At 47.1% G+C, this 13,041-nt stretch overlaps 1 non-coding gene across 1 annotated transcript; it reads left to right on the top strand.

Annotated features, from left to right (window-relative positions):
* Positions 1 to 4,264: 4,264 nt before the first annotated feature.
* On the top strand, positions 4,265 to 4,356 carry TRNAY-GUA (transfer RNA tyrosine (anticodon GUA)). The gene is given in 2 exon segments: positions 4,265 to 4,301; positions 4,321 to 4,356. It is a non-coding gene; the product is annotated as a tRNA-Tyr (tRNA).
* Positions 4,357 to 13,041: the final 8,685 nt, after the last annotated feature.

Raw genomic sequence — 13,041 nt, 5'->3', positions numbered from 1 at the left:
CAAAGGACACATGGGGTGTGCTCCAATTGTGGCCATCATCGGAGACATTCTACGCAGGCAGCTAAGGAGAGAGCCGGGACAGCTTCGATCCCAAGTAATGGAATGCCTCTCGAACCCCTTGGAAGACGCGTGGAGCGAGGGCATGGCAGTCATCACAGTATAAAACATGCCGAACCTCGCATGACTTGTTCTGCAGATGCTTTTCTTTCTTCGACCCCTACCAAGTTCTGTTGCTGTCACCAGCCCTGGACATCCGCGATGTGACGAACAACCTTTCATCTTTGATGCAAGCCTGTCACTGTGCAATATCAACGTGGGATCACCGGCCACCTGGGGACGTTCAGGTCTAAAGACGTCTGCCGTTAACAGCTCGGTGAGAAAAGGACTGGACCAACCCTACCACTTCAGAGAAAATCGTGGCACCCATGGTCGGACAGACGTACATGCCTAACTTCGCGTGACTTCTCGTGCACGTTAGTTTTGACATGTATTCCAGGTATCGAACCAGTGTTCTTCTACCATGGCCTCAGGAATGTATCTGTATACTGGCTGATTGTTGGTCTGCATAATTGTTGCTTTTTTTTATTGACGTGGAAGCTTATCCCTTTGCGGGCAATGATCAGGCGACTTTAGCCGCTATCGCGAAGTGTTCGAAGGACCTCGCAGGCTCGGAATTAAAACGCGACGCCACAGTTACCGAAACAAACAAGAAGGCCTCAACGGTAGACGAAGTGGTGAAAATGGCTAAGGTGAACGAAAAAAATAAAAGATGAAACTCTAAAGCACCTTTCAGCGCCTTGAAAGGACGTTACAGTCACGGCATAAAAACAAAAAAAAAAACATAATGCTTACGAGGACTGATCTCGAAGGAACAACGTTACTGCTTTTGGTGGGCCAGAAGTTGCTAATCAAACCAGAGCAATCTTTAAAGAAAACGTTGTTTAACGCATTCACAGAATCGGTCAACCAGAGGGCGACCAGTCAAGGCCTACTATTCTTAAAGTATACACAACTACAACGAAAGAAACTTGACACCTGAAGTAGTGCTTTGAGCTGAAGAATACCGGGAGTGTCACTTTGCCACGATTATTCCAAACCACCTTACCATTGCAAAACACATTTTGCCAAATCAAGATGGTGGACATACGTTGGCGATAAAATCGAGCTCGTTTACGATCAACTTTCCATCAACGAGACATATTTTACGTTGAATGAAAGTAAAAGTTGTGAAGTTCTGCGTACAGCCGATCATTGTGTGCAACGATGACTCTGATGACGCCGCCAATGATCGCCAGAAGAACTTTCGTCTTATCTGCCTGAACGCTGGAAGTCCTTGCAGCAATCTAAAAGCCTTAGAACGTGCTTTGTTATCGTATGACCCGCTCATAGCTATTTTCCCAGACACATGGTTGCATCTATTTATACCCGACAGCGGCGTGGCGCCGCCCTCGTACATATGTCACCGTAGAGATCGTCCAGTGGGAGGCGGCTCTGTCGAAATTTTTATGGAAAATACATTATCAGCGTTGCAGTTGCTTGACATTAGTGTTAATCCTGACAGTATATATTGTAAGCTTGATTTATATGGTAATCATCTGACACTTGTGGGTGTCTATAGCGATCCTCCAATGCAACCTAAATATTTGTTGGATTCGCACGAGTACTCGGGAAAATATCGTCGCAACCTGGTGATTGACTTCGATTTTAACCTTTCTAATACTGATCGGAGATTATTGCAGTGTGACACAGCTGAGGCACAGAGTTGTAACGTTCTTCTTCACTTATCATCAGCCTTTAATCTTGCACAAAATGTGCTAGTGCCAGCACGTATTTCCAGTGCAACCTCATAAGTGCTTGATCATATATTTTGCCCGTCTGGTATCAAATCTGTGACGGAAGTCTTTGACGGTATATCTGATCGTAGGCTTGGTCCCGTCATTCGCTCTTTTTTTCGACAATCAGTCCTGTTCAAAGTGAAACAAGCGCCCGGAGAAAATTATACTAGACATGGCGCGCGAATTATACGCTACCTGCAGTACGCTTTTGCTTCACATGACGAAAGGTGTGAATTTGTTATGGAGGAGATTGGAGTTTTATAGCCGGTTTTGTATCAAAAAACTCTATCCCAAGAAAAAAGAAGTACGTAGGCGAAAATAACACCTGGATGACCATAGCAACAGTACATTAATAAGGTAAAATTAAACGAATAAAGAAGCAAAGTTTGACCGGCGCTTCATTCATAGCTGAGCTAAAAGGTTCGTTGGCAGATAAACTATGTGAAAGCCCAGAACGATATTTCATGATCTCAGCTCATTTGCAAGCGACAATCCTAAAATAATTTGGGAATTCCTGTCATCCAAAAAAAGTAAACAAATTTGGAGGGCGCTTAAGCTTCGCCTTTAAGAGTGGAATGTGATAGCGCTCAAAGATCCCTGGCCCCTTCTCACGCTTCCCGGCAACTGGAGCCTATGTAACATTAACGTTTGCCGGGAAACGCTGGCGGTGTGCGCTATACACGAAGGCGAGCTTTCTGGTAGAAACGCTGCCTCTTGCGGGGGCCGCGATGCGGCGGAGGCGAGAGCGATCTGGAGATGTTGCAAGGAACCGGGCGCACCGCTTTATGGGGCTTTGAGATTTCCGCGCGCAAATCTGCGAAACCGTGGCCGCTCTATGAATGGTAGAAACGCTGGAAAAGGGGTTCGTGTGTTTTTTTTTAGTTTTTGCGCTACAGAATTATGTTTTCTCGCATATTCAAATTGTAATCCGACGCTATCATGACTGTGGGTTGTGTGTAAGTCGTACTTTAGGATTTTTCTGATGCGTCTTACTTCGAGAAATTCAAATATGCCAGTAAATTTCTTGCGCCACGTGGAGGTCCTCCGCGGTTGAAATGCGTGGTTCGAAATTCCGGACGCGGGACGCCGGATGCCGACGCCGGATGCCGACGCCGGATTTTCTGCGACACGAGCGTTTGCGCACCATTCAACTCTGAAACAGAGTTCCGTGAGCTGAAGCCCACTCACATAGCTCCCAGATGCTTTTGCGCTGTGAGTGTAAACGAAAGGCTCATTGGAAAATAAAAGCTAGTCGTTTCTCGCTTAATCATTAATTTTGGCCCAACACTAATATCGCGACCTTCCGTGAAATTTGACAAGACAGTCAGACTTCATCCTAAAACCAGCGGCATAAGTGCGCAAACAAAGCAGCCTTCGTTACAGAATAAATTAGCTATATTAGACTTGTATAGATTGCCAAGAAAGTAATTCCTTTATTTCATGCTATAAGCTAATGCTTATTCGCGCCTACCATGAGGCGGTGGCGGCGGCCCGCCTTCATTTCCATAGCATCAGCTCCACTCCAGAAATTCTTTTTTTAAGGGCTCCTTGATTTTGGTGCGCTAAAGTCCTGAATATTTGGCTAAATAAGGATTCATGGCGCATTGAAACAAACAAGTTCACTTGTGGAAACGTTTCTTGCCGCCTTTTCGTTGTTCTCGCTTTGATCTTAGTCTTGATTTGCCATTTTCCGCCTTTCCAGTGTTTTCCCTAATACATGTCTAAACTTCGTCTTTCTGGCTTGAGTTCGCGACTTTGCAAACTACAAGACGCTGAGGGAGTTGCTTGGGATTCGCGGTTTGTATAGGTGGGTGTGTAAAAACACAATTCAGTTTCCAACAAGAATTACCAGATGAGGCACTGGTGCCGGAATCATGTACTGCCATGGGAATTATAAATATAGGACATGGCTGTGTCTAATCTCCATGCTTGTGGGTTAGCACGCTGTTGCGAGGTTATATATATATATATATATATATATATATATATATATATATATATATATATATATATATAATGTGTGTGTGTGTGTGTGTGTTAACGGTGCCTTTAACGGTGGATGTTAATGGTGCCTTCTTTTGGCACCGCTAACAGCGTCGTCATTGTCGTCGTCGTCATCGTAGTCCTCCTCCTCCCCTCCTCCTCCCCGTTGTTTTTGTTATGCCTACCATGAGGGAAACGCCATGAAATGGATAGATTCTTGTGCATTAGAGGGACAAGTCAGCTTGTACAGTGCCGTTCAAATCACGGCGCAGCGGCGGGAGCGTGAGCTCTCCTCGGGGGAAAAAAAAAAAGATAGAAGAAACGCGCCGCGTTCTCGAGCGACGGCCGAACCGGTTGAGAGAAAGGCTCGCTTTGGCTGCGCTTGAAGTGGGTCACGCGATACACGGCCGTTGTCCAGTCGCTCTGGCCGAAAGTCTGATTCCGTTCCGTCGATAGCTCAGTTGGTAGAGCGGTGGACTGTAGAGGTTGACCACACACGGACATCCATAGGTCGCTGGTTCGAATCCGGCTCGACGGATATTTTTTTAAATTCTTTTTGTTCTTTATATCCCAGGTATCTTTAGTGACTCTCCATTTTTGATAGCCGCGTAACTGAGCGAGGATGCTTACAAATAAGGAAGGGCTTGAATATAGTATGTAGGCACAGACACTGACACGTATTTGTATTCTATAATCCACCCCCTTATGTAATTAATACTCCCTCGACGGGGTTTTTAATGTAATGAAATCAAGTAAGGAAAGAAGTGGCGTATCGTTGTTCAGGAACGCTAGCAGAACAAGATTAGTGGCTGTGTATCGCCCAGATCGTTGCATTCAATGCAACACAGACAAAGGGTACCCAGCCGAAGAGAACCCTGCCAAACTTCGACACCCATGACGGAGAACAAAGCGATGCGGTTAGCACTTCTCAAACCAGGGCAGCTTGCATGCGATTAAGCCCCTCCGCAGATCGGGGCTGAGGACGTCCTATCCAAAGCGATTGAAAGTGGCGACAAGTTGCCCTTCTTTCGGAGCTGTTCACTAACCGGCCCAAAGCACTGAGCTAACGCCTCCTTATAACCATGCCATCACCACCACCATCACGATCACTGTGTCTGACCGGACCGGCACGGCCTTGGCGTGGACCGAGGTGTGCGGCTGATGAGGCAGAAAAGACAACAAAGGCGGCTCTTCAGAGCGGCCCATTTGAAAGTGATTCTCAGGATCATTTCCGGAGAAAGAAGACTGGATGAGGAACGCCTTTAAGTGGCACTCTCGAACTGAACAGGATACAAAAAGTTGTCTTCGAGGAACCAGTTTTAACGAAATTAATAAATAAATAAACATAGAACGAAAGAAAAGAAAGCCGCATCCCGAAAGACTGCTGTTCAGCACAAGGTCTTTCGCTCCATTACCGGCTTCAGCCGTCGCGTTGGCTGCTCTTAAAATATAGGCTGAGAGTTACATTTAACTCGGGCCTCCTATCTAAATACATGCGAACGGAGGAATCGCTTTCGTCGGCAAGCGCTGCACCGAATTAGACGGAGCTTGTTGCACTTCAAAGACAGAGCTACAATCTAGTGTCGATGCGACGCGCATTCTTTTTATTGAAGCTGTCATTTTGTTGAGAGAAATTGTGGAAAATGGTAAAATCGAGAAATACTCAGGTGCCAAGTATACAGCTTTGGAACTCAACAATGAAACGCGATATCACAATTCTGTAAACCACACCTAATAGTGTGGTTTAACCACACCTAAGCGGAAAAAACTGGGACCGTATTCTACGACGACCACGTTCGGCGACACTGTCGCCCGGGCCGTCAGGCACGCGCTGATCGGCTGGTTGAGCAAATCCGGACCGACTGATTCGTTGGTTGAGCACTACGTCGCGCGAAGGCGATAGTATCATCGAAAGTGTTCGTCGCACAATACGTGCCCTGATTGCTATACATTGCGCTGAAACGGATGTAACTTAAATCAGTCCCGCGGTTGTCTTATAAAAAGAATTACACATATCGTATTCAACTGTATTGTAATTACGCGCTTCAGACATATCTCAACGTGTGTGTCGGAAGGGGAGCATTATTTCGCCATTTATTTGAGTTACGTTCGAAATTGGTATTACATGCATAGCACATAATTAGCGCAATGAAGCTACGACGCTACTACCGGCATTTTACGAATTACGCGCGACACACGTTGAGCTGCGAAGCCTTCAGTTTTGAAAGCGTTGCGATGCTTTTGAGAAGAATGCCCCGCCTCTTCCTCCTCCTCACCACCACCACCACCACCACCACCACCACCACCACCACCACCACCACCACCACCACCACCACCACTACCACCATCATCATCATCATCATCATCATCATCATCATCATCATCATCATATCAGAACATGGTGGTCGCCTACAGACGCTGAAAATTCTCGTCTTTAGCGGATACCTTACTGATGTGCTTGTAGCTCGTGATGTTTGTCAGCTTATTTGAGATGTATGTACATAGTAGAAGTCGGACGCATACCTAAATACTTTGGAGGCTTCTGTGCCGGCCCCTTTTGTCAGGGTGGCACTTACCCATTTTGGCGGATTGGTCGAGAATGGACGCATACAGAGTGTCAAATATACAGTGGCACCTACCCAAGGAGAGACAAAACCTTAATTAATGTCCTTGCTGATGTGAAAAAAGGCAAAGGAAGGCGGTAGGGAAGAGACTAGCGTCACCGGAAGTCCCTTCCTCAGGAGGCGGCCAGACCTCGAGTCTTGGCAGCCTCGTCGGCCAGCGGGACTGCCCCGAGTAGGTGCTCCGGGCATGCGCTTAGCAGCACAGCCTCCCACTGCTCGGGTGTCGTGGTTTGAAATGCAAGGTTGGTGCCGTGTTTAACGGTGTGCGCCACTTCGGCACATGCCCCTACAATGTGGTCGAGGTCGGCGCGAGCCGCCCTGCACGCTTTACATTGTGTTGCGCAGACGTCTGGGTAGATGTCACTGAACAGCGAGGGCTTGGGGAATGGGCGCGTCGCCAATAATCGCCATGTCGACTGGTCCTTATTGACGGACATGCCAGGAGTTGTGTACTTCATTCTGCCCTTACGGTAATGCATGGGGATTTCACCATATGCAACCATTCTGTCTTTCGCGTGGCCGCGCCAGGAGGCGACTGCCTCGTCTTCAGCGTGCTGCGCTGCGGCTCGTCGAGGCAGTCGCTGCTCCGATGACGGGCGACGCGCGCGATGGACGAGTTCTCGAGCAGCGTCGTGAGCGACTTCGTTCCCGGCAAGGGCCGAATGGCCCGGGGCCCAGATTAACTAAACGCGGCAGCGACCGGATGGGGATGTGCTTGGGAGTATGCGGTTTGCTTGTGGTGTGATGAGGCCTCTTTGGAAGTTGCGGATAGCCGTCTTGGAGTCGCTAATCGTGCAAAAGGCCGTAGTCGTGGCGTAGGCAAAAGCGATGGAAGCTTCGTCGCCCTGTTCGGGTTGTGTGGTACGTATGGATATGGTGGTGGTAGTCGTATGGTTCGGCCCCGTGATCACAGCTTGGACCATAGCCGGTAGTTGGGGGGGACTCCGCTGCGTCTCCATAAGCTACATCTGTGGCCCGCTCGTAACGCTTGCTGAATTGTCTCACGTGGTCATTGGATCAAACAGTTGCCTATTCAGGCAGTGGCTGTTTACTCGCTAAGCTCCATGCTCGACACGACACCAGCCAATTGTCTATTCCGGCAAGTACGCAGTGACCCAAGTTCTCTGCTCGCCAAGGTAGCAGCCGGCAAGTTTTTTATTTGCATATTGAAACTGTAAAAGCGCACAAAGACGAGAACGAAGAGAGTGGACAGAATGAGGCGCTTGCTCACAAATGAGAAATTTTATTAAGAGGAAACAAAGATGTACACAAAAACGGAGTAGGACGGAGTTGTAAGCGCCTCGTACTGCCCACTCTCTTCGTTCTCGTCTTTGTGCGCTTTTACAGTTTCAAGATGCAAGTAAACCAACTAGCCCAGTTATCCATTCTGTTAAAGTTCTTTATTCGGCCACGCACGCATTGGTACATTGCCCGGGGGGCGCAAATTGTCGCCTACTTCGCCACATGGCAGCCCAACACTAGCAAACTGGCGTATTGCAGAACAGGCCAAAGAAGGCTGCGCTACAATAAAAACAAGAATAGGCTGGGTTCTGGGGAAGGTAATGAAAGCCTTCTTCCGTTGTCAGCTTCCGAAGCAGATCGATAGAACAAAAGAGCAAAGACATAATGAAAAGCAATCGATGCGCAGAGCGCCTTTGATCACGCTGCCATCCTGAGAAAAATGCGCGGCATTCGAGACGGGAGGAAACTTTTCTTTTTTCTTTCCCGGCGCCCACGCTAACGAAGCCGACGTCGTCGAAGCCTCTGCACAGCCAGTCGTCGGAACTCTTCGATCGATGTGCGTCCCGTCCGGACTAACTATACCTCTCTGGAGGAGATGTTGATAACAAAGACGCTCCTGTACTTAGATCTATAGGTGCACATTAGGGAACCCCAGGTGGTCCAAATTATTCTGGAGCCTTACACTGCGGTGTCTCAAAGTTGCTTTGGGGGTGGTAAACTAACTAACTAACTAACTAACTAACTAACTAACTAACTAACTAACTAACTAACTAACTAACTAACTAACTAACTAACTAAACTCACTCACTCACTCACTCACTCACTCACTCACTCACTCACTCACTCACTCACTCACTCACTCACTCACTCACTCACTCACTCAATGAATCAGTCGAGAAAGAGTGAAGCCTTTCCAAGTTGACGCTGGTTTTAATGTCTACCTACAACAAGATTTCACGCAAATCTTCAAATGTTTTAGCTTTTAGAATGTAGAATTTGGAGAATATGTCCCACGTGCACTGTCGAAATCTGGGACTCCGTTTCACTTTCACTTCAGTACGCTAAAGGCCCCTCTAAGAGGTATTACATAAGGGGTTACAACAATGAAAATAAAGAAAAATGATGAGCACTTTGTTGCGATGCGCGTCGACATTTAACTTCATCCATGAAGGCAGATTAGCTGGTGATATTCGCGACATCATGATCAGGGAGGTTCCATCCTTGGCCGTTCGAAGAAAAAAAGTAAGTTGCAAAAGTGACAGTGCGCAATAGTGACAATTGCTTTGAGTGCTTGATTGATATTTTGTATAGTGGTCACCTAACCTGATGCTATGAAACGTCAAATTTGCTTGTGTTCTACTATTTTGGCTCCCTGTAACAACCCTGAAGCGAGGGTTAACAGTATCAGTGAAGAAGAACTGACAAGAGAGAGAGAGGGAGAAGGGAAAGGCAGGGAGGTTAACCACAGACGTGTTTCCGATTTGCTACCCTACACGGGGGCGGGGGATATAGGGTTGGAAAGAGGGCAGAGAGAGAGAGAGAGAGAGAGAGAGAGAGAGAGAGAGAGAGAGAGAGAGAGAGAGAGAGAGCAGGATCAGGTAGCAAAAGAAAGCATTCCAATCACAGGTGTTCACACAAGCCGCGGTCGACCTCAAGAAGCGCAGTAACGCTTGCACGGCCGTTTGATGCAATGTCAAGTCCCGTTGATGTTGTAAACTTCTTTCTTCCCACAAGAGGCTGGTCTTACAACTCGTTGAGCACGACGGAAAGCGATTGTCTCTGCACATTGTACTGCGGGTGCTAGCATAGATCATGGCGAATTGTTTCATGGTCGCAGCAATCGCCACATGCCGCGGTGTCGGTCATCCCCGTGCGGAAAGGTTGGATGCAGAGTGTATAAACGGTCTTGCACACAATGTGGTTCAATACACTCTAGTGTAGTGGCTTGGCGTGCTAGTAAGCTTAGCATCTTTGCAGCATCTGTCCTAGACAGTGGGATTGATAGGCGGTGGTCTTCTGCCTGAGCCGACCGAGCAGCTTGATCGGCACGTTCATTGCCGATAATACCACAGTGACTTGGTAGCTACTGAAAAAGCATATGTCCTTTCATGTCCATACATCACTTCATGTATGAAGTGTTGTACGACTTCCGCAATTTCCAACACCAGCTGTCCGTGCGGACCGCGCCGTAAGACTTGCAGTAAACACTCGAACTCACGCCCTGCCTAACTAGTACAATCTACTAGATAGATTGATACACCGTCAGTGTATATGACGTCACAGAAATCTTGCGTGGAAAATTCAAACGGTGAGACCTCACCTGTCTTTCAGTTTTGCATGCTTTCGGGCTTTCGAAGCCTCCGCGCACGATAAGAAGGTCCTTTTCGTCATTCTTTAAACAACAACAACAACAACAACAACAACAACAACAACAACAACAACAACAACAACAACAACAACAACAACAACAGGCGTCAGTGTTTCTTCTAGATAACCGATAGCGACAATTCCATCCCGGTCCACCATCGCGTTGCAGGACGGTGGCAGCCAACCTATAGTGTTCTACCCAGCTCGCTGTTCTTCACACACTGGTTCGTATTAATAACGAGCCTCCCGCTTCGCTATACGTCGCAAACTGATTGCGGTGTGGTTATCACGGAACCGTCGGCGAGGCCCCTCCTTTGACAGAGCGATGAATAGGGCTAGTTGGTGTATACGTTCGTTGTTCTTGAGCCATGGATGCAGCGCACACTACAAAGGAGACGAGAGAAGCACGGACCAGGACCGTGTCAGTTTCTCTTTTTTCCTTCGCGGCCGTTGTTCCCATCGTGGCCGTTATAGCGTTTCGCTGTACAAGGACAATGAAGGTTCCACTCGTTCGCTCCAGCGCGAGCTCCCCGCCATATTGTCCTTGCTGTTCTTCTACCCTTCATTTTGCCTCCCTCTCGTTATAGTGGAGCTGGTGGCACACGTTGAGATGATGCGCTTCTTTCGCCGTTCGCTCTCGGCTTTCCGCACGCTCGTTTGTGCCCCTTGTCCGAGTAATAAGTTTAAGGCAATCGGGCTAGTACATATTTACAGCATGAAAGCAGCATTGTGACATTCGAGAGGCTGTGTTTAATAATGACTGGAGAGGTTAGCCTAGCTCTAGGTGCTCGATATGACCACCATGAACGACTACGTGGGCCTGCGTACGCACATGCAAATTGCGCGCGCTGTATGTATGTATGTATGTATGTATGTATGTATGTATGTATGTATGTATGTATGTATGTATGTATGTATGTATGTATGTATGTATGTATGTATGTATGTATGTATGTATGTATGTATGTATGTATGTATGTATGTATGTATGTATGTATGAGCGTGCGTGCGTGCGTGCTTATAGAGCTATTGTTAAAGACAGCATTACATACAAGTTACATAGGTGTCCGTTTACGTTCATGTTATAATGCTCTGCTGTCAGCGAGTGCCTTGAGGTAGTCACGCTGATTCTATCATTTACTCATGGATGATCCCCAGCAACTTGTCGAACCTCAATGTTCCGAATTGGGGTTCTGTACGGTCGTGGTCGTCCGCAGAGAACAGCAGCCAAGGCAACCGCACGATCATCTAGGGCGACCCTAAGCTTCAGCTCAGTTTTCACCGAAGACGTGTTGCGTTGGTAGTGTATAATTAGGAAACTCTTCATTTGCATCGTAGAATCGGAGCCTGGCGGGGCTGGGAGGCGGGGGGCAGGGAGGGGGGTGCCGTGCCTAGATAGGATATAGCTCGTTTGTTCCCGTCCGCACCGCGTTCATTGCGTCAGTGCTCCGCTGGCAGGTATTGCCCGGTCCTCTCACTCGCTTGCCGGAATTACCGCTGGTCAGCAAAGGGGATGGGTGGGAAAGAGGGAAGGAAACGAGATCCAGCGGGCAGGCAAGACCATTTCGCGGCTGTCGCAAGTGCTCATAGTATTTAGTTCTGTGTCGTGCGCCAGGCGGTGCGGTTAATGTTTTTAGGGCGTACTCGTCATGGCGCCACTCAAAGCACTTCATTGTTAGCGAAAAAGTCGCTAAGTAATTACGATAATTGCGGGCTAACTTTTATGGTTATGCTTTAGTTGTTACCATATTGAATTACTTATTCATTAATGGTGTAGCTTCTGAGTACCTTTCGCGCTGGCGAGTCAATGACTGGAACGGAAAAATATAAAATCAAGCCGCGATGTTCCAATACAATATTAAGTCTCAAGAATGGGCTTTACCTTAAAAACCACCTTTAGTGAACCTGGATGGGTCACTAACAAGAACATTTGCATGCTTTTTATTAAAATTAGGAACGAATGGATGCGCATGTAACCCCATCGAATTAAAACAAGGTCCAGGCATTGAACTTAAGCAAAGCTTCTTATGTAGGGGTGAGTGAATATTTGAAGTTTCGAATACGAATTGAATATTATTACACAAATTATTCGTATACGTATCCGAAAATGAACCATAAAGTACTTTATAATATTGAAAATAAACAAATATTTCGCAGTGACCGAGTGTTTTAACGACTTATTTATCATTGTTGGAAAGCTAGTGATAGAGCAACCCTTTATTTTTGAAAAGCTTGTTAATTGCTGATGAAAAGCTGATGCTAATTATCTGTGATAGTAGGCTGTGTTTTTTTTCACCATTGTACGACTCTTGTTTATTTCTTTTTTTTTTTGCGGGTTTTCACGTGTGGAGCACAAAAGGAACGGTTTCAGGCGGAATTATATGATGCAGTGCGCTAAGTGTTGTAACAGTATAACAAGCATTTCGCGTGATAAGACATATCGGAGGCACACATGACGCACAAAAGGCTTCGGACAACAGGCTTCACCAACCAGTGCAAACACTTTTGTCACGATTTGAAGGACGTACGTGTTGCAGTGTTTCAGCATGATGAAGGCTAGCACCGATAGCGTCGGGATGAGAGGAACCAAGCATCTTTATACAATTCAAGAGAGTTAGACAACAAGGTCGTATTACTCTGTAGGAGTCCAGTCTGCAAGAGTCCAAGTGTTGTGAACGAGGGCACGCCAATAGCTACCTTGTTCAGCAGTGGCAACGTACAAGAGAAAAACCCTTGCGAACCGCAAGATTAGCAGTTGGATATGAGAAGCAATGAATGCGAGGAATCTACTCTGAGCAGGTGAAGGACCGTCTCAGATGATGAAAATGAGCCAGACACGCCGGAAGGACTCAACAGCAAGACCAAGTAAAGCAACAGCAACAACAACGAAATAGCTACTCTGGCGAAGGAAAAAAAAAGAAAGAAGTGGACGTAGGTGGTGAAGAAGAGCGCAATCTCGTGGTCCCCGTGCCAAGCGCAATCGAAGAAAG

The sequence above is a fragment of the Dermacentor variabilis genome, chromosome 10 (assembly GCF_050947875.1).
Source record: "Dermacentor variabilis isolate Ectoservices chromosome 10, ASM5094787v1, whole genome shotgun sequence".
NCBI lineage: Eukaryota > Metazoa > Arthropoda > Arachnida > Ixodida > Ixodidae > Dermacentor > Dermacentor variabilis.
Note: the sequence above shows the minus strand (reverse complement) of the source record. Positions and strands in the feature narration are given on the sequence as shown.